The 25,894-nt window shown below is 37.3% G+C and overlaps 1 pseudogene across 1 annotated transcript; it reads left to right on the forward strand.

Annotated features, from left to right (window-relative positions):
- Positions 1-3,709: 3,709 nt before the first annotated feature.
- On the forward strand, positions 3,710-4,013 carry LOC308508179 (peptidyl-prolyl cis-trans isomerase A-like; annotated as a pseudogene). Its single transcript has one exon. The product of its transcript is annotated as a peptidyl-prolyl cis-trans isomerase A-like (transcript).
- The last annotated feature ends 21,881 nt before the right edge of the window (positions 4,014-25,894 follow it).

The following is a 25,894-nucleotide window of genomic DNA, read 5'->3' on the forward strand; positions in this document are numbered from 1 at the left end:
TAGCAATGGACATTTCCTATCTGATATTTTTCACTTTTCATTTATTCCTTAACCAACAGAAGTCTTGTTTCTACTTCCCTCATCCCTCCAAGACTGCTCTTTCAAAGGTCTGCAGCAGTCTAGGAATTGTCAGGTGCAATGACTTTTTCTCAGCCTCTATCTGGTTTCAAGTCTACATGATTGACTGTCTTGAGAGCCTCCTGTTTGAAACTTTGTATTTTGGCTTTTATGGAGTCAATCTCTTCTAGTTCCTTGACCAATCTTTCTCAGTATCTTCCACTGGTTCTTTTACATTAACCTGTTCCTTAAGAGTAGGTGGCAAAATAAAATTGTGTTCTTTTACCCTTCAGTCTTTCCACACAACGTAGTTTTCATTCATGGCTAATGTCAGCCATTTCTAGATGTGAAATCTCTACCTGTGCAGGTGGCCTGACAAATATAAACCTCCGGCCTAGATCTCTTCCTGAACTAAAGTTTTGAACTGCCTGCTAGGTATCCCTACCTGGATATTCTACGGACACTCAACATTCTCCCACATCAAATTCTTGATCGTTTTTCTCCATATATAATGTTCTATCTGTAAAGGGTAAATATACAAGTATATTTATATAGTTTAATTGTATTCTTAAGAGTTAGCACATACTAAGTTATTCCAGTGTTCTGAGAGCTTTGTACATAATGTCATTTAATACTTGCTGTTACACTTCAAGGTTAGTACAATAGGCCTATTATTATAATTATTTTTAATGAGATACAGAAAAGTTTAATTTTCTAAGGTCACCCAGCTTGATATTAGGAGACCTGGACTTTGAACTCAATCTGGCTAAATGTGTGTTCTTAAAATCTATACTATCAGGTAGAATGGTGGGGAAGGCAGAAAGATGGAGAAAGAAAGAGCCCTCCTTAAGCAAAAAGTTGACAGAAATATACTATTTATTGCACTCTCCTTTTATACAGCCAAATTGAAACATTATTTATTGAAACCTGCATTGATATATACACTATGCATGATTTAGTATTGAGCAATATGTCTTACAAACTTTTTTCATTTTACTGTTGTACCATTGCCTTGATAGGGAGGCCAGTTGTGGGGGGGGGGGTATTCACACACACTCCAAATTGGCCTCCCTATTAAGGCTTCCCTATATATATACACACACATACATATGTATATATTATAATTCTTCATTATCTTTAATGCTGTTTATATATAGTGATAGAACTTCAGAGTTAAAGAAATCTTAGGAATTATCTAGAAAAGTCTGTTTACTTTTTAAAGAGACTTAGAGCATTCAAATAACTGTCTACAGTCACAAACCAAGTTTGTGGCCGAACTAAGCATAGAACCCAGATCTTAAACTTTCCAATCCCCTATTTACTATATCATCTATATTTTTAATAACAGTTTTTATTGTTTAAAGTACTAATTCACAGTTTGAACCTTTTGTCACTTCGCACACACTTATCCTATCTTAGCATGTATTTGGTATCTCCCACATGGAAACACTTCTTTTTTTCTTCTTTGTGAAGAGCCTTTAGACAATTGGGGGAGTTCGGCATGGATTTTTCTAAAAACCTGTGCTGAACTGCCCTTAGCTGGGGCTGGGAAAAGGGACCTAGTGGGAGAGAACAGAGTTAAGTATCATGGGAGATAGTGTGTGCAGTGTGGCTGAAAAAGGAGGATGAGAGGAAATAGAGCTAAAGCTGACCACTCTAGATCTTCTCTGTCTGAATCACCCCCAGGTGGTGCAGGTTCAAAGAATGGCACTGTCATGCCCGAAGCAAGGGAATCATGCATCAGTAGCTTCCAGTTGATCCACCACACTTCTGGCTAAGGCACCCATCCTTCAGTGCCTCCCATGGGAACAGCCAATATTCTGCAACTTGCATACCGGATAATGATCCTCTCTCCAAGAATTTATTCCCTGATCCTCAACAGATTATAAATCAGGCAACCACCATTATCACTTAACTTTTCTTTTAAACTCTACATTGCTTCATTGTGGGCTGGGTTTGCAATGCAAGTGCCCCTTTATGAATTTCCTTTCATTTAATTCCTATAAGAGCCAAAGACCTCCATGCAGTAGGACAGAAGCTATTGCTCCATTTACAGATAAGAATATTGACAGAGCCCTACTCAGAGGACCTGAGCGGATTCGTACTCCACCACTAATTAACTTTAGCAAATTACTTCATTTTGGGGGATCATTTTTTTTTTCTGTGTGCCTTTTTATCTAACATTCTTAATTTAGGATTTATAAGTTGATGGGTGTAGTTCTCAGACTTTTACCTATTACTTTTGTTCAAAAGGGTGGGAGGATAAAGGTAAATGTCTAACAATGTTTATAATTATTTGACAGCATCTTTACCATGAGTTCTTGTCCAAAAACAGCATACTAAAAAGAGGTGAGTATCCCATTCTTTGCCTGAGAAGAAAGTCTGGTGAGACACTCAGCATTTGTTTCTAAGCTATATTTAATACTAGGGGCAGAAATATGGGCAAGTCTATAGGCATTTAAAGAAAAAAAAACAACTGTTTTTATAGCCCTGACAACATTCTTTGCTTCTCATATCTGGTTTTGGTGGTAGATGAAGAGAAAATAGCTGTTTCAATAGATTGTAGGGTACTTTACCCAGTACCGGTTCATCTCTTGTCCACATGCAAACATTATATTTACAAGGCAATTGTAATGCAAATGTATATTTTCTGTAGCTTCTTTTCATTTACCATCACATCAAAACCATGATCATCGGTGACATCTCTCTGGCTACATAATTTTACAACTAGTTAACGCATTATAATCAAATTGGTCATTCCTCATTATTGGACATTTACATTATATTCAAGCTTTTTTCAACTGCTATTTTAAGCAATCCAGAAATGCATATTTTTATGTTGATAGAATATATGCCTTTTGTGGTATGAATTTCCTTAAGTAAATCCCCCAAAGTAGAGTTAATGGGTCAAAGGCTATGACTATTGTTACTGCCTCTTAAACATATGATCAAGTCACTTTCTAAAAGCAATATATAATAACTTAAAATTTGGATTCTTGCTAAAGAATCATGCTTGACCATCAGCAAAATTCAAATCACCTATAGTTCTTGAGAAACCTTCAGAAACAGGGAGCACATTTTCTTTTTTCGTTCTAGGGAAGTACTAGATGGAGGTCCACATATATCACTTAGTGGTTTTGAATAGAGACTTATTCTCTATGTGTAATTGTGGAATGTGGTTAACGAACTAAGTATAATGAGTTCATCATGACAGAATATTGGAAGTGGGAGTTTTGTTTTTCTTGGCTTCCCACAAAAAGCAGACCCTGACACCAAGACATGGGTACAATTTATCTGAGAGACAATCCCAGGAAGCATAGTGAGGGAGTGGGGAAAGTGAGGCAGGGAATTTGTGTTAATGAGTGAGTGATGCTTTGGGAATTGGAACTCAACCCCACTGGGAACCTTCAGGTATCTTTTAAAAAATGCTCTAGGTCTTCCAGATGCCACTGCCCCAAGCTGCCCAGTGCCCAGCCCTGGTCAACCCTATCGTTCTCTTGGACACTGCCATTGACAGCGAGCCTTTGGGCCACGTCTCCTTCGAGCTGTTCACAAAGTTCCAAAGACAGCAGAAAACTTTTATGCCCTGAGAACTGGGGAGAAAGGGTTTGGCTATAAAGGTTCCTGCTCTCACAGAATGATTCAGGGATTTATGTGCCAGAGTGGTGACTTCACAGGCCATAAGGGCATGGGGGCAAGTCCATCTATGGTGAGAAGTTGGATGATGAAAATTTCACCTTGAGGCTTAGGATCCTGGCGTCTTGTCCATGGCAAATGCTGGACCCAACACAAACGGTTCCCAGTTTTTCATCTGCACTGCCAAGATCGAGTGGTTGAATGCCAAGCATGTGGACTTCAGCAAGGGGAAAGACAGCATGAATATTGTGGAAGCCATGGAGTGCCGTGGGTCCAGGAACGGCAAGAGGATCACTATTGCTGACTGTGGACAACTGTGATGACTTTGACTGCTTTTATCTTAACCAGTCCATTTCCTCTGTTGTTGGGAGAGCACCCCTGGCCCATCTGCTCAGAACATCCAATAATCTTTGTGCTCTCACTGCAATTCGTTGGGTTCCATATTTCCTTGCCCCATCCAAGTGTAGCTGGGTTGCAGAGTTAAGTTTATGATTATGAAATAAAAGCTAAACAAACAAACAACAAATGTTCTACCCAGTTGTCTTATGGAAGCTAAGGATTTGTCTACCAACTACAATAAGTTTGCCCCGGGTGTATCACATTTCTGCATTTTTAGGGTGCCCTGCTCTCTTGGAACTGAAGAAATCTGTCACACAGAGAAACAAAGAGACAGGCTCTTATCATGAGAAGCTATCGGGATGCTCAGGAAGGGTCCACCAAAGCTTCAAATAAGCTTAGAGGGGGATGTGTAGATGTAGGACAGGTTATTGCCAGCAGCTGCTATGTCTGGGAACAAGAGATACTTGCTAACACTGTGAAATTCAAGGAAGAATGGATCTAAGAACATAGCCCCTACCTCTCGGAGCTTACCAAGCCTAAAGCAAGCTCTGGGCATTGAGCCATGGTCGAAACTATAAGAGCTTTCATTTTATAGATTTGATTAAATGTAAATATATCAACTGAGCCAAAAACTTGGGAATAGGGTATTCTGGTAAATTGAATTTTCAAGTTCAACAAATAAATTAAAATTCTGGTTTTAACACTTGATGAAAATAGTTTTCCGCAGTCAGGGTTCTTTACTTGCTTTAATAAGAACAGTCCAGTAAATGTGAATAAATAGTTGTTTAATGTTTAGGACCTTGCAAGACATTAAACCAATCTTTTTCAGAGTCAATTCTCTTGATTCATGGACTAAGGATAGAAAAACATATGGGAGCCTGAATTGAATGTAAATCGAGCAACACATGCTATTAGTTTTCAAAATCTCCTTAAAAACATTATTGACTTGGGTTAACTTTTTTTAATAAGCAAAATGTACAGACATAGTGAGGGTAATTAGGAAGTCATACTTTTCACATTCTACTTCTTTGAGGTTTTTATTCTGCTGAGCTAATAATATATGGAAATACTTGGAACCTGAACTAATCTCTGAGGAAGTCTCCAAAGATGCATTAGAACATTTAGCATAAGTAATTTTGGGGTGGGGGGTGGAAAAAAAAGAGGAGTTTTTTGCCTTGAGAAATTAAACTAAAAATATTCAACATATTTAAAAACAAAGATAATTCATCTGGGAGATTTGGTCAGAAAGTAATTATAGAAAAATCATAATCACAAGAGAAAAGTTGGCTGTTCCTCTTCAAGTTCCACTAGGGAAGAGAGAATTTAGGTCAATGAAATTTGAGTATTATATGCATATTGCTATTTGAAAGGCCTTCCCTGCTGGGGAGATGGACACATCAGGCTATTTTTGTCTCACACCATTAAGCCTAAAATCATCTAACTCACTCTCCTTTCTATAATTCCATACTAATCAGGCAACCTTCTGATTATAATTTGGTTTCCCGCATTGGCCTGCCTACAGGATGAGAATGTGCCAGCCATGCTGATGCAAATATTCCAGTCCACAGAGTGATTGCAGTTCTCACTGCGAATTAATGAATTGTCATCCTGATAGACATTATTTTCATAAGATATAGAGCTCCTATTGTGATGATGTAATCTGGTTTGTATGCCAAGAAGACTGAGGTCCATAGTTATCTTATCCTCATAGGATGGTCTCTCTGTGGGGCTTCTCAGGGCAGAGCCATTGAGCCCCACTCCCTGCATTCCAACAGCCCTCTTTGCTAAAGCTTCCCACTCAAAACATCTATTATATTTCCCCAAAAATAAGACCGGGTCTTATATTAAGTGTTGCTCCAAAAGACGTATTAGGACTTATGTTCAGGGGACGTCCTCCTGAAAAACCATGCTAGGACTCATTTTCCAGTTGGGTCTTATTTTCAGGGAAACATGGTATATGCTGTTGGTCTTGACCATTAGCCTGAAAACTCTCACAGGTAAAACTGTCTACTGAGTCCTCAAAAACTTCTACTATAAAAATCCAAAAGACCTATATCCCTCATTATCACCTATTTCAATACCTCACTAATGAGATGAATAAAAAGGAGATATATGTATTAAATATATATATATATATATACATATATATGTATATATATACATATATATATATATATATATATATATATATATATATATATATATATATATATATTCCCCCCCTTGTCTGGACATCATTTTTGACCATTATTCAGCGTTCTCACACAAACTGAGTTTCAAACCTCCTGAAAAGAGGGAAGGTCAGATAGAGAGGAGATATGAGACTGACTGTGTGGTAGCTTAGGTTTATGTTTGAGATCAGAGATGCTGTAATAACACTGCCTGGATTTGAATTCTGGCTTTTCCATTTGTGATCTTTGCCAACACACGAGTTTTTCTATGCCTTAGTTGCCACACCTGTAAAATGGAGGCATAGATAGCACCTACTTTGTAGGGTTGTTATGAAAATTAAAGTTTAAATGAAATAACCATACAGTGTTTGAACATTGTTTTAAATGTATTGTACTTACCAAATATGTCACACCAGTGGCCTAAAACCCAGACACTAGTATTTATCAGTTTTATAGAAATTGGGTACAAATCTACATCTGGGGTAGCTGCTGTAATGCAGTAGTCACTTTGAGCCTCTGTTAAATCTACATTAGAAGCACCCTTCACTGATTGTCTGGGATTTTAGCTGAAGCAAGGACAGTATGTATGGACATTTGATGTTGTGCAGTGTTGTTGGAATACACTCCCAGATACCGAGGGGCACTTTCTAACTTCATTTTTATCCTCAGACTGTAGCCTACTCTCCCCAGCTCCAGCACAAAACCAGAAGGGCAAGCAATGGTAGGAACTGTTGACCTCTAAGATTCTTTACAATTCTCAGATCTGAAATCTGAGTCATGTCTATTTATGAACATTCATGCAATTGATCTTCCACCTCACAAGTCACTGGTATCAGAGCAAGCTGAAGCCTTGTGCCAACAAGCTGAGATTCTTCCAGAGAAGGAGAAAACTGATCGCCTGCTGTTGCTCTGAGTATCATGTTGGTTCCCACAACTTTGGAACACAAAGAACTAAGATTTTAGACTAGTGCTGTTATAGCAGCTTATTATCTTGTGGCAAACAAACAAACAAACAAACAAACAAAAACTTGAGGCAACTTTTACCTTAATCTATAGAATTGTGTTACCACTGCACTATAGTAGACTATATTAGAAAAGGGTTAAAAAAATAGTAATTTCCTTCGCATTCTCTGGACTTGCTTGCATAACAACTCACCAGCGACCATTATTCTATAGGTCTGAAATGAAATAGATAGCCTACTTCGGCAGTTTCCAGGTCATAGAAGGTGAAATGACTAAAAATAGAAAATTTCTGCCTTCCCGCATTACTACATCTTACATATTGTCTGTCAGTGGAGTTGATCCAGGTATATAGTTTAAAGTATTAAAATTGGAAGAATGTCAGTTGTGCTGGATGTTTGCCAGATTCAGTGTGATGTAAAATATTTTAAAATTTGTAGTGATGACTCTTGGGGCAATGCAATATTCTGTCTCAACTGAGGGAAATGGTAACATTTCATTCTTATGTAGGTAATTGTCTTTTCACGTTAATATAATTTCGACTTGTGCACCCATCTTTGCAACTTGTAATATTACTTTTGTCTAGTAAAAGTGAATACCTTCAGGATTTCTAAATATACAGGCAGGCGTGAGAGCCCCACTTGAAAAATATAAGTAGCAAATGCCAAAAATATTTTAGTAGAGGTATTTATTCTTACTATTCAAGTTATGGAAAAGCAATATGCCAGCATTTTGTAACGTGTCTAGCTTTTACAGTTGATGAACCCAAGTCAATTCACAGAAAATGAAGTCTTATTTTTTGAAGAGTAATGAATTGGGAGTAAGAAAAAGATGAGCCAGAACGTGTTAGCTCCTCTTTCTAAGAATCTGCGATCCTAACATCTTCCAAACTCATAAGCTCTTCTCAAATTCTTTGTCCTCCAAGATGTCTTTCTTGTATAAATTAATGTGCATTTGCAGATTAAATTTATCAGTAATTCTGTTACTATATGAGAAGCACAGTTTTTGTTTTGAATCAGTGGCTTCTGTAAACAGCACTGGAATGCACCTATGGTCCCCAAATTTCTCTCTAAAGAGCAGCCAAGAATTCCACCATTAGATGGGTTCATTTGGTTAAGCATTGTTGTTCCCCATCAAAAGCACATATTATTCAAGGGGTCTACCACTGCTACATCTTGGTAAGTTTATTGGTGTACTAAACTAACATTTATTGAATGTTTACTAAGTGCCAAGCACTGAATGGGTGGATAGATGGCACTCTTAGTTGGTATGTATATGCATTTCCCTGAAACATCCTGCTCATTTTTCCCGTGGAGCAACAGGATCCATATACAAAGTTATACAAAGTGTATGTGCAGAAACTTACTTTGTTTTAGGGACGGAGTAAGCCTTCTTTAAATTCAATTCGTAAGCTATTTTAACAATTGGCAGTTCCAAGAACTTATCTCCTTGCTCCCCTCTGTTCATTTATAATTTGCATTCTTATTTAGTTCTGTATTTGGGGAGTACACTGAAATCTATTTACCAAAATGATGACTATCCACTTCTACTCAGTGATATATATAAAAATTTTATTTTTTTAAATAACTTGTTTGCTTGAAAAATTAGATATACCAAAAAGGGTGAGAAAATCTGCTTTTTGTTATCTGTATTCAATGAATCTTTGAAGTAGGAGGGTCCTTAAAGACCTTCAAGTTTATCTCCTCATTATACATATGAGGAATGGAAGGACTGAAAGCTGACACCTGAGGATTCTATATCCTCAAAGAGAAGTTCCTTTGACATTTGACAAACTTATTTTCTCCTAAGACTGTCCAATTCCTATTTTTAGCCAAAAAACAAACAAAAAAAAAAAACAAAAACAAAATAGATGTCAAAAATAATGGAATGGTCTTCTTCCCTGAATCTAGTTCATCAGGAAAAAAGGCATAGTTGAAATTTTCATAAATTCAGTGTTAAAAAGTATGAACATGAATTATGTCATCAAAATGGTGGCATGAGGTGAGCCTCTTGCAATTTCCCCTGAAATTTACAACAAACTGAAAAGTTATAATTCCACAAAGGACTCCCTGCACAGCAGACAGGCAACACTAAGAGATGTGCAAATGAAATCATCTAAAGGTGGGAAATTGGGTGAGCCAGTGAAGAGAGAAATGGGAAGTGCGGAGATGCGGGCCACGTGGTTGCAGTACCAAGCGGGGAACTCCAAGATCACTGCATTCTGGAGCTACCACAGCCATGGGAGAGGGAAGAACCCAGACTGCTAGGGCTCCGCTTATGGCCCACAGGGCTGAGGGGACAGCATATAACATGCCTGAACTCAACGCTCACGGCAGAGACCTTGGAGCAAAGACTGAGGGAAGAAGGCTGAAAACAGTGGTTTAAGTCTTCACTGCCGAGCAGAGAACAGAAGCCTTAGGCACTGAGACTAGCCACCCCCTTTCTACCTTCCTAGCGCTCACCCTGCCCCCACCAGCCCAGTGATAGAAGCAGAATGGTAGCAGTGTCAGATCAAAAGAACAGAATATTTGCAGTTTCTGAGAACTGTGGCCAGCAGCCATGAACTCGCAACCCAACTAATGAAGGGGAGGGAGCCTTGGGTGCAGGACTGGATGTGCTGTTGGTTGCCACCATTGCTCTGGGCCACCTCTCACAATCCACCCTGACCCTGTTCCCACTTTTTGGGCAGATCCCTGCAGGAGTAAACAGAGCCGTTGAAACACATAGGCTCTGGTGCAGGAAGAGCTTTGGAACTTCAGAAGCTCTCCACATCCTGCCATGGAGATGGTGCCCTGTGACCCAGGCAAACTGTTCACAGAGAAGAAGCCTGCCTTCCAGGGAATCCCCCCATTGTGTGAGAAGCCAGAACACTGCAAAGAAAATATAATACTACAGTGTGTGAGAGAGAAAGTAAAATGCTGTAGTCAGACAGAAAATAAAATATTCTATCAACAACTACTGGAAAAAAAAAGGAAGACCTCTTCCTATTAACCTGTTGCAGAACCCACTCCTGTAGATGCCTAGAAAGAGAAATAATAATTCATTAATTGCCATGAATAATCAAGGTAACAAGATAGCTCAGAAAGAAAATGAAAAGTCTCCAGAAAATGAACTTAAAGACATGGAAACATGTAATTTAAATGACAGAGAATTCAAGATTGCAGTTCTAAAAAACTCAACGAGATGCAAGAAAGCAAAGACAGGCACTTTAATGAACTCAGAAACACAATCAAAGAACAAAATGAACATTTTACCTAAGAGATTGAAATTTTAAAAAAGAACCAAATAGAATTTCTGGAGATTAAGAACTCAATAGAAGAAATTAAGAATGAAATAGCCATCTTATGTAGTAGAGTTGACGAGATGGAGGAAAGAATCAGAGACATCAAGGATAGAAATCTGGAAATGACATGGAAGAAGAGACAGACTTGAAAGTTAAAATAAATGAAAGAACTCTACAAGAACTTTCTGACTCTATCAGAAAGAGCAACCTAAGAATAATGGGCATATCAGAAGAAGAAGAAAGGGAGAAGGGAAGAGAGAGTATATTCAAACAAGCAGTCAACGAGAATTTCCCAAACTTGTGGAAAGAACTGGATCCTCGAATCCAAGAAGCAAATAGAACACCTAATTACCTCAATCCCAACAGGCATTCTCCAAGACACATTGTATTGAAACTGTCAAAAATTAACAACAAAGAAAGAATCCTCAAGGCAGCCAGGGAAAAGAAGATAGTAACTTACAAAGGAAAGCCCATTAGGTTATCATTAGATTTTTTAGCAGTGACTCGACAAGCCAGGAGGGAGTGGAATCAAATATTCAAATTATTGAAAGAGAGAAATCATAAGCCAAGAATAGTATACCCAGCAAAGATATCCTTTAGATATGAAGGAGGAAGAAAGACCTTTCCAGACATACAGAAGCTGAGAGAATTTTTTAATACATGACCTGCACTACAAGAAATGCTGAAGGAGTCTATTTGACCTGAAACAAGAAAAGCAAAAGAATACAAAACCATAAGCAGTATTATGAACAGACAGAAGCAGGAAATGGAAACCCCTACACCAAATCGGATACTATACACTTAAACATAGCATACAGAGTAAAGAAGGGGAAAAAAAAAAACACTTAAAAAAAGAGCAAAAAGAAAACTTGCTACTGACGTGCAGAAATCAACTCACAGCATAAATAGGGATAATTTGTGACAACAAAAACATAAAAGGGGAAAGACTAAAGATCTGAACTGGTACAAGGGAATGGAAAGAGTAAGCATACTGAAGAAAATGGAATACTATAAATATGAAACGTTCTTTTACATAAACTTAATAGCAACCATTCAAAAAAAAAAATCCAGAACTGAAATATATAACATAAAAAAAGAAGACATTAAGGGGAAAAATCATAGAATACAACCACACTGAAATAATACACAGCAACAAAAAGTCAAAGAAACAATGGAGACACCATCCTACCAGAAAACCAGAGATAGAATGATAGGAAATTCTCATATGTCAATAGTCACCCTAAATTTAAATGGACTGAAATCACCAATAAAAAGGCACAAGTAGCAGATTGGATCAAAAAATTAAACCCAACTATATGCTGCCTCTAAGGGACACATCTCAGCTACAAGGACAAATACAGACTCAAAGCGAAAGCATAGAAACTGACTCTCCAAGCAAATGGTATTCAGAGAAAAGCAGGTGTATTCATACTGTTATCAGATAAAGAAGACTTCAAGATAAAAAAAGGTAACAAGAGACAAAGATGGACATTTGATAATGATAAAGGAGACTATACAACAAGAAGGCGTAACAATTATCAATATTTTTGCCCCCCAATCAGGGAGCACCAAATATACTAAGCAACTACTAACAGAACTAAAGGGAGAAACTGACCAAAACACAATTATACTAGGGGACTTAAATACATCATTGACAGCTATGGATAGATCATCCAAACAGAAAATAAATAACGAAATATCAGCCCTAAATGACACATGAGATGAAATGGACATAATTGACATTTATAGAGCGCTTCATCCTAGAATATCAGACTATATATTCTTTTCTAGTGTACATGGAACATTCTCAAAGATAGACTATATATTGGGACATAAAACTAGCCTCAGCAATTATAAGGAGATTGAAATCATCCCAGGTATATTCTCTGATCACAAGCCTTTGAAGTTGGATACCAACTGCAAAAAGAAAGCAGGAAAAAACCCAAACAAGTGGAGGTTAAACAACATACTTTTAAAGAACCACTGGGTCAAAGAAGAAATAAGAGGAGAGATTAAAAGATACATAGAAACAAATAACAATGAAAATACATTCTATCAGAAATTTGGGGATGCAACAAAAGCAGTTTAAAGAGGGAAATTTATATCATTACAGGCCTATCTCAAGAAAGAAGAAAAATCCCAGATAAATAACCTCACATTACACCTTAAAGAACTAGACAAAGATGAACAAATGAAAGCCAAAGTTCTTAGAAGGAAGGAAATAATAAAAATCAGAGCAGAACTAAATGAAATAGAGAACAAAAATAAACAATAGAAAAAAGTAATCCAACAAAGAGCTGTTTCTTTAAAAAGATTAACAAAATTAACAAATTCTTGGCTACACTCCCTAAAATAAAAAGAGAAAGACACAAACAAAATCAGAAATGAAAGAAAGGAAGTCACCACAGATGCCACAGAAATACAAAGGATCATCCAAGAATACTACAAAGGATTATATGCCACCAAATTCAATAACCTAAAAGAAATGGACATGTTCTTAGAAACATATAGCCTTCCTAGGCTGAATAACAAAGAATTGGAAAATCTTAATAGACCAATCAACAGTAAGGAAATTAAATCAGTCATCCAAAACCTTACCAAAAGCAAAAGTCTGGGACCAGATGGCTTCACTAGTGAATTCTACCAAACATTCAAAGAAGATCTAATACCTGTCCTATTCAAACTCTTCCAAAAAAATGAAGGAGACAAAACTCCCTAACTCATTTTAGAGGCCAACATTACCCTGATACCAAAACCTGGTAAGGACAACACAAGAAAAGAAAACTACAGACCAATATCTCTGATGAATGAATACAGATGCAAAAATCCTAAACAAAATTCTAGCCAATCAAATGCAACAATACGTTAAAAAGATTATACATTACGACCAAATGAGGTTCATCCCAGGGGCACAAAAATGGTTCAACATACAAAAGTCGATCAATGTGATACACCACATAAACAAAATAGAGGACAAAAACCATATGACTTAATAAAATGGGTATAGAAGGGAAATATCTCAACTAAACAATGGCCATATATGACAAAGCCTCAGCTACTATTATAATTCATGATGAAAAACTGAAGCCCTTTGCTCTATGTTCAGCAACACGATATGGCTGTTCCCTATCACCTCTGCTTTTCAACATATTATTGGAAGTCCTAGCCAGAGAAATCCAGCAAGAGAAAGAAATAAAAGGCATCCAAATTTGGAATGAAGACGTTAAATTGTCACTCTTTACAGATGTAATAATGCTATATATAGAAAACCCTAAAGACTCCATCAAAAAGTTATTAGAAACAATAAACGAACAAAATGAAGTTGCCAGCTACAAAATCAATGTACAAAAGTCTACTGCATTCCTATAAACTAACAATGGCATTTCAGAAAAATTAAAAAAAACAGAACAAAAACAATTCTTTTTGCAATTGCAACAAAAGAATAAAATGCCTAGGAATAAACTTAACCGAGGATGTGAAAGACCTATACACTGAAAACTGTAAGACTTTTTAAAAAGAAATTGAAGAAGACACAAATAAATGGAAAGACATTCTGTGTTCATGGATTGGAAGAATTAACCTAGTTAAAATGGTCATATTCTGAAAGCAATATACAGATTTAATAAAATCCCCATCAAAATCCCAATGGCATTTTTAAAAGAAATAGAACAAAAAATCATCAGATTTGTATGGAACCACAAAAGACCCCAAATAGCCTAAGCAATCCTAAAAAAATAGAACAATGCTGGAGGTATCACACTCCCTGACTTCAGCTGTAATCCAGGGGAACAATAATCAAAACAGTATGGTATTGACAGAAAAACAGACACACAGACCAGTAAAACAGAACTGAGAACCCAGAAATAAATCCACATAAATATGGACAGATAATTTTCGACAAAGAAGCCAAAAACATATAATGAAGAAAAGATAGCCTCTTCAATAAATGGTGCTGGGAGAACTGAAAGGCTACATGCAAAAGAATGAAACTGGACTGCTATCTGTCACTGTGTACCAAAATTAATTCACAATGGATCAAATACCTAAACATAAGACCTGAAACAATAAAATGCATAGAAGAAAACATAGGTGCTGAACTTATGGACCTTGGGTTAAAAGAGCATTTTATGAATTTGACCCCAAAGGCAAGGGAAGCAAAGGCTAAAATAAATGAATGGGACTATATCAAACTAAGAAGTGTCTGCACACCAAAAGAAACCATCAACAAAATAAAGAGGCAACCAACTGAATGGGAGAAGATTTTTTTGCAAACAACGCCTCTGATAAGGGGCTAATATCCAAAATATATAAGGAACTCATACAACTCAACAACAAAAAAAAAAAACAACAATCAATCCAATTTAAAAAATGGCAGAGGGCCTGTATAGACTTTTCTCCAAAGAGGACATACAAATGGCCAATAGACATTTGAAAAATGTTCATCACTAATCATAAGAGAAATGCAAATAAAAACCGCAATGAGATATAGCCTCACATCAGTTAAAATGGCTATCATTAACAACACAAATAGTAACAAGTGATGGAGAGGCTGTGGAGAAAAAGGAACCCTCATACACCGTTGGTGGGAATGCAGGCTGGTGCAGCCGCTATGGAAGGCAGTGTGGAGGTTCCTCAAAAAATTAAGAATAGAGTTACCATATGACCCAGCAATCCGTCTCCTGGGTATCTACCAAAAAATATCTGAAAACATTTATCCATAAAGATATATGTGCTCCAATGTTCAGTGCAGCTTTATGGTGGCCAAGACATAAAAACAACCAAAGTATCCTTCGATAGATGATTGGATAAAGAAGTTGTGGTATATATACACAATGGAATACTATTCTGCCATAAGAAAAGATGAAATAGTACCATTTGCGACAATATTGATGGATCTTGAGATTATTATTCTAAGTGAAATAAGTCAGACAGAAAAAGCAGAGAACCATATGATCTCACTGATATGTGGTATATAAAACTGAAAACAACAAAAGAACAAGACAAACAAATGAAAAAACAAAAACTCATAGACACAGACAATAGTTTACTGGTTACCAGAGGATGAGGGGGGAAGGGGTTGGTAGATGAGGGTAAGGGGGTTCCAATATATGGTGATGGAAAGAGAACTGACTCTTGGTACACATGTGAACACACAATGTGACATTTAGGTGATGTATTACAGAATTGTACACCTGAAATCTATGTAACTTTACGAACAATTGTCACCCCAAAAAACTTCAATTAAAAAAAAAAACGTACAAACACATACTGCTATTTTTTTTGTTTTGTTTTGTATGACTGTGTTCCCCTTTGTGGACTGGCTGGGGTAGTTCCTTTCTTTTTCCATGGATAGGGAATCCAACAACTGAAAATTTTATATTCCTTGATTTTTTTTCCAACTTTAATGACTAGCTGATTCAGCCCTCATACTAAGAAAAGAAAGTGTTCTTGGGAATTGGGTCCTGCGTGCGCCTCTACTGACTCACTGTGTGATCTGAGGTATTTCCCTTCCCTTCTCTGCCTCAGTTTCCTCTTTGGTGTAAAGAGTGAGAGGCAATAGTCACTAAGGTCCCTTCTATCTTGGACCGTCTAGAGTTGTGATACTCAGACATCAATATATTTCCTAGGGGCTTTGGCACAACTCTGGGCACAATTACCTCTCTCAGTATCTCAGAACCATGAATGCTTTTTGAGTTGCTTAATAGGGTCAATTTTCTGGGTTAAACACACACAAAACAAACACACACACACAAAAAACAAACACTTAAATCCGTGTTTCCATATTTCCAGGTGCACTGCTGCCAATCCGTTTTTTGAAATACAGCTGTATCTTATTTTTCTCCAGCTTTAAACATATTTTCTGATTGTTTGGAAAAAGTCCAAACTCCTTAACAAGGTCACCAAGACCCACTGAATGTGGTTCCTGAGTACCTTCCAGACTCACTCTTGCCATTTCCCCCTTTCTTTTCACATTCCAAACATATTTAAATGGTCTCAATTCCCATCACAGCTCTAACATCTGCCTTCTCCTCGTCCCAAGAACACTCTCGTCCCTTGTTTTGGCCTGGCTGACTCCTGTGGATCCTCTATAACTCAACTTAGATGGTGCTTTGGGAAGGTCTTTCTTGAATACTTCATCCCCCAGAGACAGGTCCAGGTGCTTGTCTTACATGCTCCTGCAGCTCCCTGGATTCCTTTCTCACAGCTCTTACCCTTTAAATGCAAGTATCGCCTGTGTTTATTTACTTCCATTTCATTTTCTGATTCAGCCTTTAGTTCTTAGTATAGTACAGGATATAGAACAGGTGCTTAGTAAATATTTGTGGCATGAATAAATGAAGGAATGAATAAACGAAAAGTAGAAAGACATAAGTCCTAATAGTCCAAAAGATAGCTCTTTTCATATCCCAACTAGCCAAGGTGTTCCATAACCTTCTCTAGGCTGAACTCCCTCCACTAGATCAATAGTGGGTGGTCAACAAAGACAACGGCACCTTCTCCAGAATGACCCAGATCATCCTGGGCACCCCTTCCTAAGCGCCTCCCTACTAAATGCTGCTTGTATTGGACCATTCTGCTCCAATACTCTTACTGTCTGTTTCTAACCATTTCTTCTCTCTCTCTCTCTCTCTCTCTCTCTCTCTCTCTCTCTCTCTCTCTCTCTCCATATATATATATATATATATATATATATATATATATATATATATATATATATATATATATATATATATATATATATTTCCTCCTCTGGCTGGCATTAAATATCCTCCATGGTCACAACCCATACAGCTTATTCAATAATTCTCTTTTCCTCTTCAGTTATTACTACATACTTCAAACATTGCAACACTGTACTGCCACATCCACACATTAGTGATTAGTGATTATTTCCATTACTCTATTTTCAGATGTGTTGTTTTGTTCCATGTCATATGTTCCCATTTCCTTCTACAGATCTCAATCCTATTCACCCTTCAAGGGGCTCTGTGAACCTTTCTTAGATCATTTTCATTGAGCAGCTTATTAGGCTCACTAGTTGGCATCAAAAGAATTTCTACATCTGGGGTCTCAGACAGGTATTACCTTTGTTCAAATTCAGCCCACATAATTTTTTTGTTTGAGCCACATTATGCTTTTAAGTTAATTAATTACCAACAGTAAAAATGCAAGCGATTTTGCATACAAGTAAAGATTTGGGGGCATGTATTGAAAAATATCTGACAACAGCGAATGGGGTCAAACTCTCACAGAGCAATACTCATTTAATGCTGAGATGTACCTTCTGCCTTTAGATGGTCTGTGACCTCTTCCGTTAACGATGCCTTCACCAGCCCTTATTACTCATGTAAGGTAGTTGCCTAACCTCTATGAGTTTGAGACCCCTAGAGTAGTTGGGAGTTGGATAAGTGAATTACCTACAGTGCTCAGTATGACCTTCCCCACCATAAGTTTATCTTTCCACTGATTTTTTTTCTCTTAACATTATTCAGGGGACACTGGTACTAAAAAATTCATTGCCTGTCTTTCTTGTACAGAGCATTCACACTCCCTGGTGACCACTGAGAATAAAGGGTGGTACAGACACACAGATTTCAAAAGGATTCAAGATACTGCGTAACAACACATGCTTCCTTAAAAATACAGGAATTTATAAAAATGCAAACTGTTCAAGTTTCAATTTTTCGGTTATTAGTCATCTTCTTTCTTTTATATGTTTGACATCTGAAAGCTGACACACATAATTATTGTTAGATACTGAATAAAAAAGCGCAGGAGATATTATCGAGCTGTTCATTGCAGGAGTGTGTGAGGGGCCGTGGGTTGGTGAGTAATAAGGACTTTTCTGCATACTAGTAACACTTTTGTTCATACTATGCGACAATGATTAGATATATTACTTGTTTTTCAAAACACAATACAGTTTTGATCTATTTGTGCACAATTTAGAGAACACCTAGAATCTCTTCCATTATGTACTTCTGCTGCAAATTTTGTGAACACCTCCAACATTATTCAGTGGACAGTCAACAGGGTCTTGGTGAAAAGACAGAGACGGAAACAAAGAAGCCACAAAAACCTCACAGTTGAAAGATTTGATTTATTCTTGGGGCACCCAGGATCAGGGAAATACATAGGAGCTGACAGGTGGAAGACTTACATTTAATACATTTAAGCATTTTCAAACTACATTAAGTCTCTGAAAATACTCGTGTTCTGGGATTCTCCCAAAGTTAGTGGGTTCCCTGTCACAGAGAGGTTTGAGAAGACATTGGATGGCTATTTGTAGGTGAGTGGATGCTAAAGCATCTAATACAGGTTAGACTATAACCCTCACCTCACTTCTAGACCATTTATAGTGTCTAAGGCAATTTCATGCCTCTCAGACGCTTACGAGAAATCCATTCATATTTATGAAAAAAAATAATGGTTTACACAGGGTTCTCATTATGGTCTATCTTTAATTTCTTTTTTAGACTTTCGGAATTTTTAAAATAAGCACACATCATTTCTTCAACAGGAAAAAAAAAACCCACAAATTTTAAAGAGAACAACTCACTTTTCCCTTAGGGTTGCCTAAGGAAGCTAGCACTGCTACTTGAACTTAGAATATCACAAATAAAGTTTGAATTTTTGAAATAGTTAAAGATTGTTAAGAATAGATAAGTAACTTAATGTAGCTTCAAAATCTAATTTAAATACCACCTTCTTTATATAGTATGTTCTAATTAACTCAGGAAAACAGCATCCCTCTCTCCAGAATTCCTTATCTCATATCCTATAGCCTCCACCTGTTTTTCTACATACTTGTACGACCTGAAGTAATTGTCATCTTCTCCCATGTGTTTATTCCACCTACTCACCTAAACTATAAAAAAGTAAGGTGTTCCATGGCAGCAATTATCAGAGCACTTAAAGTACTTGTAAGTATATAATTTAAATGCCTCTAGTGTGTGCACTGCCATTTTTCAAACAAAGATAACCATGTTAGAACCAGGTTCATTTTTGTTCATTTTTATTATAATGTTTTATATCTCATTTAATTGTAAATAATATCTAAATGGTAGATATATTAAAAGGCATTTTCATGAAGTTTCAGGAAGATGTAAAAAAAAAAAAAAAACAAAAAAAAACACAGGCCTTTTTTTTCCAAACAAAGGCTATTTCATGTCAAGTCATATTTCCAGAGAGAGAGAGAGAGAGAGTATGTTTGTGTGTGTGTGTGTGTATGCTTTGCCCCAATGTACAGGAAAATAATGGTACAACAACCCTACACCATAATTAGGAATTAATTAGCATTAGCTTTTAAATAAAGTTTCTTTCTAAATTTCTCTCACCTCTTCAATCTAACCTACTCATTTTTGTATAAGGCAATGTTTTCCTTCCGTGTGCTGCTCTTATTATCATTTTCACTTTCCCTGAGCACAAACTAATAGGAAAAGAGGACAAAACACATACTTTAAGTGGATATTTGAGATTTTGGATGCTGCCATTCTCATTATATTTATATTTCCACTGTGGATCAAATACAAATTTAAAAGATGTCCTATAAATTTATGCTTGGGGACATAGTTATGGTCAAAAGGCATTTAGAAATGTCACTAATAAGTTTCTACTAAAACACCTTTTACCAAATAAAACCCCCCAAAGAACAAACGAACAAACAAAAACAAAAAACAAACCTGTATTTTAAATGGAGGCGTTGATGTTAGATTAGGGTTTAATGCCAATAGTGGTCATTCTTAATGTGCCTCCGTTTTCATGATCATTCATCTCTGGATAAAATATTTTAAGCCAATCAAGTTAATCCAATCTCCCCCCCACTCCCCCAGGAAATAACCAGATGCTCTGGGGCAGTTCACGGTAGCCAATTTTCAACCTTCACCCCAGTGGCACTTAGATAACCACTGACCAGTGTGGAGTACAAAAAGCCCAGTACTGTTCTTCAAAACTGACAATTTGCTTGGTGCAATTTACACTTCAGAGCTTTCTAAGGGATCAACCTGAGGCTAGACCACATCTGAAACTATGTATTTAGGGCTCCTTCCTCTTTCTTAATCTTCTTCCCTCCTTTGCAGATTTCTCCATGGAACACTCTTTTGACAAACTGCTTGCACACAAGTCCTGGTCTCAGGCTCCTCTTCTAAGAAATGAAACCTAAGACAAACAAACCTAAAATTAAATGGAAAGAACTAAATGAAGTGCCTCAACAATAAACGTTTGATAATAATATCGAAAGTAGAGTAAGAATGTTTAGGATGGTCAGAACGGAGAGGTAACTGAGTGCTTACTATAGAACGCTGCTTCTCATTCAGAAGCAGTTTTGCCTACCACGCAACATTTAGCAATGTCTGGAGACACTAGGTTGAGAGGAAGAATGCTACTAGCATTTGGTACACAGAGTGAGAGATGCTGCTAAATATTCTACAAGGCAGAAGACATCCTCCCACAACAAAGAATATCGAGACCAAAATGTCAATAATGCTACTGATCAGAAACCCTGCTGTAGATCCTACATACTTGTTAATTCTGTGTGTGTGTGTGTGTGTGTGTGTGTGACCTGCCTGTGTAGTCTTTAAGCCACCTTGCATTGGCCTTACTTCAAATCTAAAGGGAGTATATCTCCCTGATATTTTATTTTTGATTTACTTTTATTTTCCTGACTCCATGGATTTTGATTAAAGCCCTATAATTTGAGAGAGCAAAAAAATAAATAAATAAATAAAAAATAAAAAAATATCTACTCATTACATAGGTTGGGATGCATTCAGAAAACGTAAAACAAAACATGACTTAGTGAACCAAGTGTAATATTTCCTTTTGATCAGGTATTTGACTTTCTTCAGTGAGGTAACTGCCCCTTTTATCTCGCTCTGCGTCTCTCATCCCCAGGACATTCTTGCGTGAGAAAAGGAGTAACTAGTTCACTTTGAATCAGGTCCCTACCAGAAGATTATCAGGGATAGATTTTGTTTTGCCTTGTCTTTTGTTTGTTTGTTTGTTTTTTATTTGCCTGGCACAATGAAGTTAGAATCTTTTGTAACGAATGTATTCAGGTATCTGTGAAAATCCCACTCATACATACGTATTTGTCATTTTCTATAATAACTAGGGTTGTTAATATAAATCTTCTCAAGGAATTTAAATTCTCTGTTTTGGAAAGAGAAGTTGAAATAAGTTTAAAAATTCTATTTTGTGACTCTAGAAGTTTTGTATATACCCTCAGTAAGCCAGGACATATTGATTGCATGCCCCCAAAGCAACAATGGATGTGATTTCTGGCGCTATAATTCTTGTCTGTGACAAAGCCAAGCTTGTTTGTGTTTGAAACACATCACTCAGCTCCTCCCATCTGCAGGGGCACTTTGAAAGAACTGACCCCCTTTTGTGTTCGTTCTGAATTCGTCTGGTGCTCCACTGTAATGGATTTCCTTAGATTACCTAAAAGTCGATTGATGAAGGTACTGTTGGCAGATCATCAGCTAATAGCTTTTTCATGGCTCTATGTGGGGCCACAACAAATCCAGAAGAGTCTTGTGGGAAATGAAACACTGCAGAGGCAGCTTAGGCAAATTTAATCTGTGAAAACCCAAACTTACACAAATACTGAGTCATGGATAGATTATAGAAAATAATTATTTTGTTTTTTCATGAAGGGGTTCCTTTAAATTGCATTATTCAAGCACATTTACAATATAAGTTAATTTTCAAAAGAAAAATCATGTAGAATATTTCAGGAAATGGTTATATTCAGCACTAAAATTATAAATCATACACAGTGTTGGGAGAGACCTAATTGATCACACAGCTTAAATTCTAATATTTGAGCTCTGAGGGTAAGTGCTTAAATAGGAGTTGCACCTAATAGCCCAGATCCCTTTGACCTCATGGAAACTTTGATTCGATAGCTTCTGTTTTATAAAGAGGGACTTGACTGGTCTATTGCTGACTTTCTGCAGAGAACTTCCCTTCCTTTGGAGAATCTACAAAGCCATTTTTTACTCTGGGGATCTCAACTCCCTGAGGACTCTTTCACAACTATTGAATCTGTTATTATCCTCAATACCAAAATCATCAGTCTTTCTGGGGAGAAAACCAATCAACATGATGGTGCAATAAGTGCTTGTTAAATTATATTGAACTAGGTTTGTTCACCATCCATTCATCTGTGCTGGACTCTAGGGATGCCATGGTGGAAATACATAGATGATGAGGTAGACCAGATAGGTTTTTGTAGCACAATCCCAATGCAAAGACTGGAAGTGGCCTTAGCACTCCAAAACACTTCTCTCATCTGCTCTCTGAAGCTGGAAACTCTTTACAGAGTAATGGGCATCCTTAGGAGGCAATGAGTTTCCTGGAAAACTGAGTTGTTTGAAACATGTAACTGGAATCAAGTGAGGATTGATTCAAGTAGCAGGCTACAGTGTTGCTTAGCTATCCATCATCTTGGGTCTCAATGGAGCTTGTCTGCCTTGCAGCCCTTCATCCCTCTCTCTAGAAACATACTGTGGTCTGCTTGGTTATGACGGTTGTCCAGAACCTACTCTAAACCAAATAGGATATATCTACCCTTTGACCACATGTATTGATCCAAGGATAGGCTCATTACCCATGTTGTACCAGCCAAGGCATTCCCTGAGACTTTTAAATTATGATCTGGGACTTTTTTTCTGAGCCTGGAGATGCCAAGGACCCTGCCTGTTACCAAAAGAAGAAAGCAGAACTACAAGTTAGCCTCCAAGAAGCAGAAAGAATCCCGATGCATGAAAATGTCAATATCCAGAAGCAATTAAGGACCATCAAGTGGTTAAAAATACAGGTTTTAGAGCCAGAGTGCCTAGGTTCAAATCCACAGTTCTCTACTAATTGTGAGACCTTGAAAAAGTTATGTATCTTCTCTTTAGCTCAGTGCAACTTTAAGTAAAATGAGAATAACCATCTCTACCTCATAGGGCTATGGCAGATTAAAGATGGCCTCAATATTTTTGATATTCCTTTCAAGAGGAGAGGTATGGTCTATGTCCCCTCCTCTTGAATCAGGGAGGGCTCAGTGACTGCTTTAAAATTCAGAAAAAGTGGCATTGTGCCAGTTTCCTTGCCTTAAGAACCTGGCAGCTTTCACTTTATCTCTCTTGGAACAATCCCTTTTGTATCCCTAAGCCACTTTATAAGATGTCCAACAGTCTAGTGGAGAGATCAAGGCTAACACTCTACTGAAGAGACCATGAAATTACATAGGGAGTGAAAGAGGTGCAGCTGAACCCAGCCTTCCAGCCAATCTCAACGTGCTGTGGGGGTATTAGAAGCATGTTGGATGGTCTAGACCTGCTCAGCCTTCGTGGGAAACCACCAAGTGACTTAACCTGATGCTGTGTGGAGTATAGTGCAGAGCCAAACCCTGCCTGAATTTTTGACCCACACAAGCCTGAGATATAATAAAATGGCTGTTGATTTCAGCAACCAAACCAAGATGACAAAAACAGAATTGCTTTAAGACTAAATGAGTTAAAATAAAATTCTGGGAATAATGCCTGCCCATAGTAATATTTGATAAACTAATTATTATCATTGTCCTGGTTCTGGTCTCTAACAAATGTGATTATTCCACTCTTTACTCAATACTGAACCATTATTCTAATAAATCTCCTAATTTCTCAGTAATCTATTCAAAGATAGGGTCTTGTCACTTGTCTTCAAGTGGGTTCATGCTAATAAAATGTTTAAGATCCTGAGATTCTAATTCTGTGTGGATGGTCCATCACACATGTCACACAGACGTAAAGAATTTTCTTTTTCATATTTAAATCCCTAATTTTTTAATCCCTAATTTTACTGTTTCTGCCAAATATCTGTGAATTTATAATAAAACCAAATATAAAAACAAACTATTTGTCTCCAAAACTCTCAAAGGCACAAACTCTGGCTTGTACTTTTTTTTTTTTTTTTTTTTAGTATATAATTTGTGAGGAGTACAACAAACTATGTTAGCAAGTATGTCAATGAATCCACCTCTCACATTCCTCAATGCAAAAATAATGAAAGAAAGACAGAGCGAGGCAGAGAGATGAAGAGAAAACCAAGAGAATTAAGCACACAGGAGAGCCGACAGTAGTGATGAAGGTAAGCTGATGGAACCAAATAGTTGTCCTTGAGGTTATAAGAAAACTGACTAGAGTGGGTACGTACAAACCTGTATCATTGGCATACCTCAGATGCTATCTCTATACTTTTATTTGTAAAAAGTAGCGGGGAGGGAGGACATTTCATGACATATTTTTGGAGGATTCAGATACCATCTGTTTCTGGAAGAGTTTTTGAAAAAAGAGCTTTTCCTGAAAAACATATCAACATGTTTGTTTTGCTGTCTTTTCTAAGTGACTCTAAGAAATGAGGTTGGGGGAAACAAAGGGTAGGGAGAGGCTAGACTGACTTAGGGATAAAGTTGAGGCTGACTCAGCTAGAAAACCAGCAGAAGATATGTATAGACTGTCTTTCTGTGTTCACGAGCATTCAAACAACACACTGGGAATGAGTATTCTTGATGAGAGCCACAAGAGCCTTGGTCCCCTGTTGGGTGAGCCTTCAGGCACATATTCATATGTCTTGTAGAGGCACTGGCTCTGTCATCCTCCCAATTAACCCTATTACCTGCTCACTAGGTCATGAAGGCTCTTTTATAAGAAAAAGTCATTTTTAGAGGAAGAAGAAGTGCATTAAAATGAATAGTTGTCTAGAGAGCATAATTTCTCCATTCCAGCTTCCTATCAAAGCCACTCAGGTAGCCTGCAGGCCTGGAGGAAGATGATGTCATTTAGAGTCCTGAGAATAGAGCTGATTAGCAGCGGAAAGTAATACTCTTAAACCAATGCTTGAGGTAGAATTCAGCACTTAACTTGGTCCAGTGAGGCTGAAGGGAAGATCATTTATTACATCATGATGAAAAACATATTTTTATTTTATTTCTAATTTTTGGATATTTGACGTGAATAATGAAGCAGGTAGTCCATGTTATTACAGGCAACCATCTTTCCATAGGCTACCAGCCTGAGGACTAAGCCAATGCTGTAATTGGCAGAAGAGAGAAAGAGGTCCCTAATGATGCTACTGAGCTGTGGAATTGACATACCTGAATCCTGTCCTAATACAGGTGTTAATGTATTTAACATTTTTATTTCCATAACCTTTAAAGCAGTTAGAGAAGGAATTCCTGATACTTGTTCCCCAACTCTCCCTAAATTGGAAAAGAAATGACATTTGAATACTATAAATCATTCCTTATTTCCTGCAATTAAATTTTAATATGGGCGAAAGAAAGTGAAAGAACATATAAGAACCGGGGATGACGAGAGGAGGACAGGAAAAGGAGAATTGAAAGGTCATAGAAAGTGGAGACCAGCAGAGCTCAAAGAAAATCTTGTTGAATCCACAGTTTCTCCAGGAGCTG

Source organism: Rhinolophus hipposideros (genome assembly GCF_964194185.1).
Source record: "Rhinolophus hipposideros genome assembly, chromosome: 15".
Taxonomy (NCBI): domain Eukaryota; kingdom Metazoa; phylum Chordata; class Mammalia; order Chiroptera; family Rhinolophidae; genus Rhinolophus; species Rhinolophus hipposideros.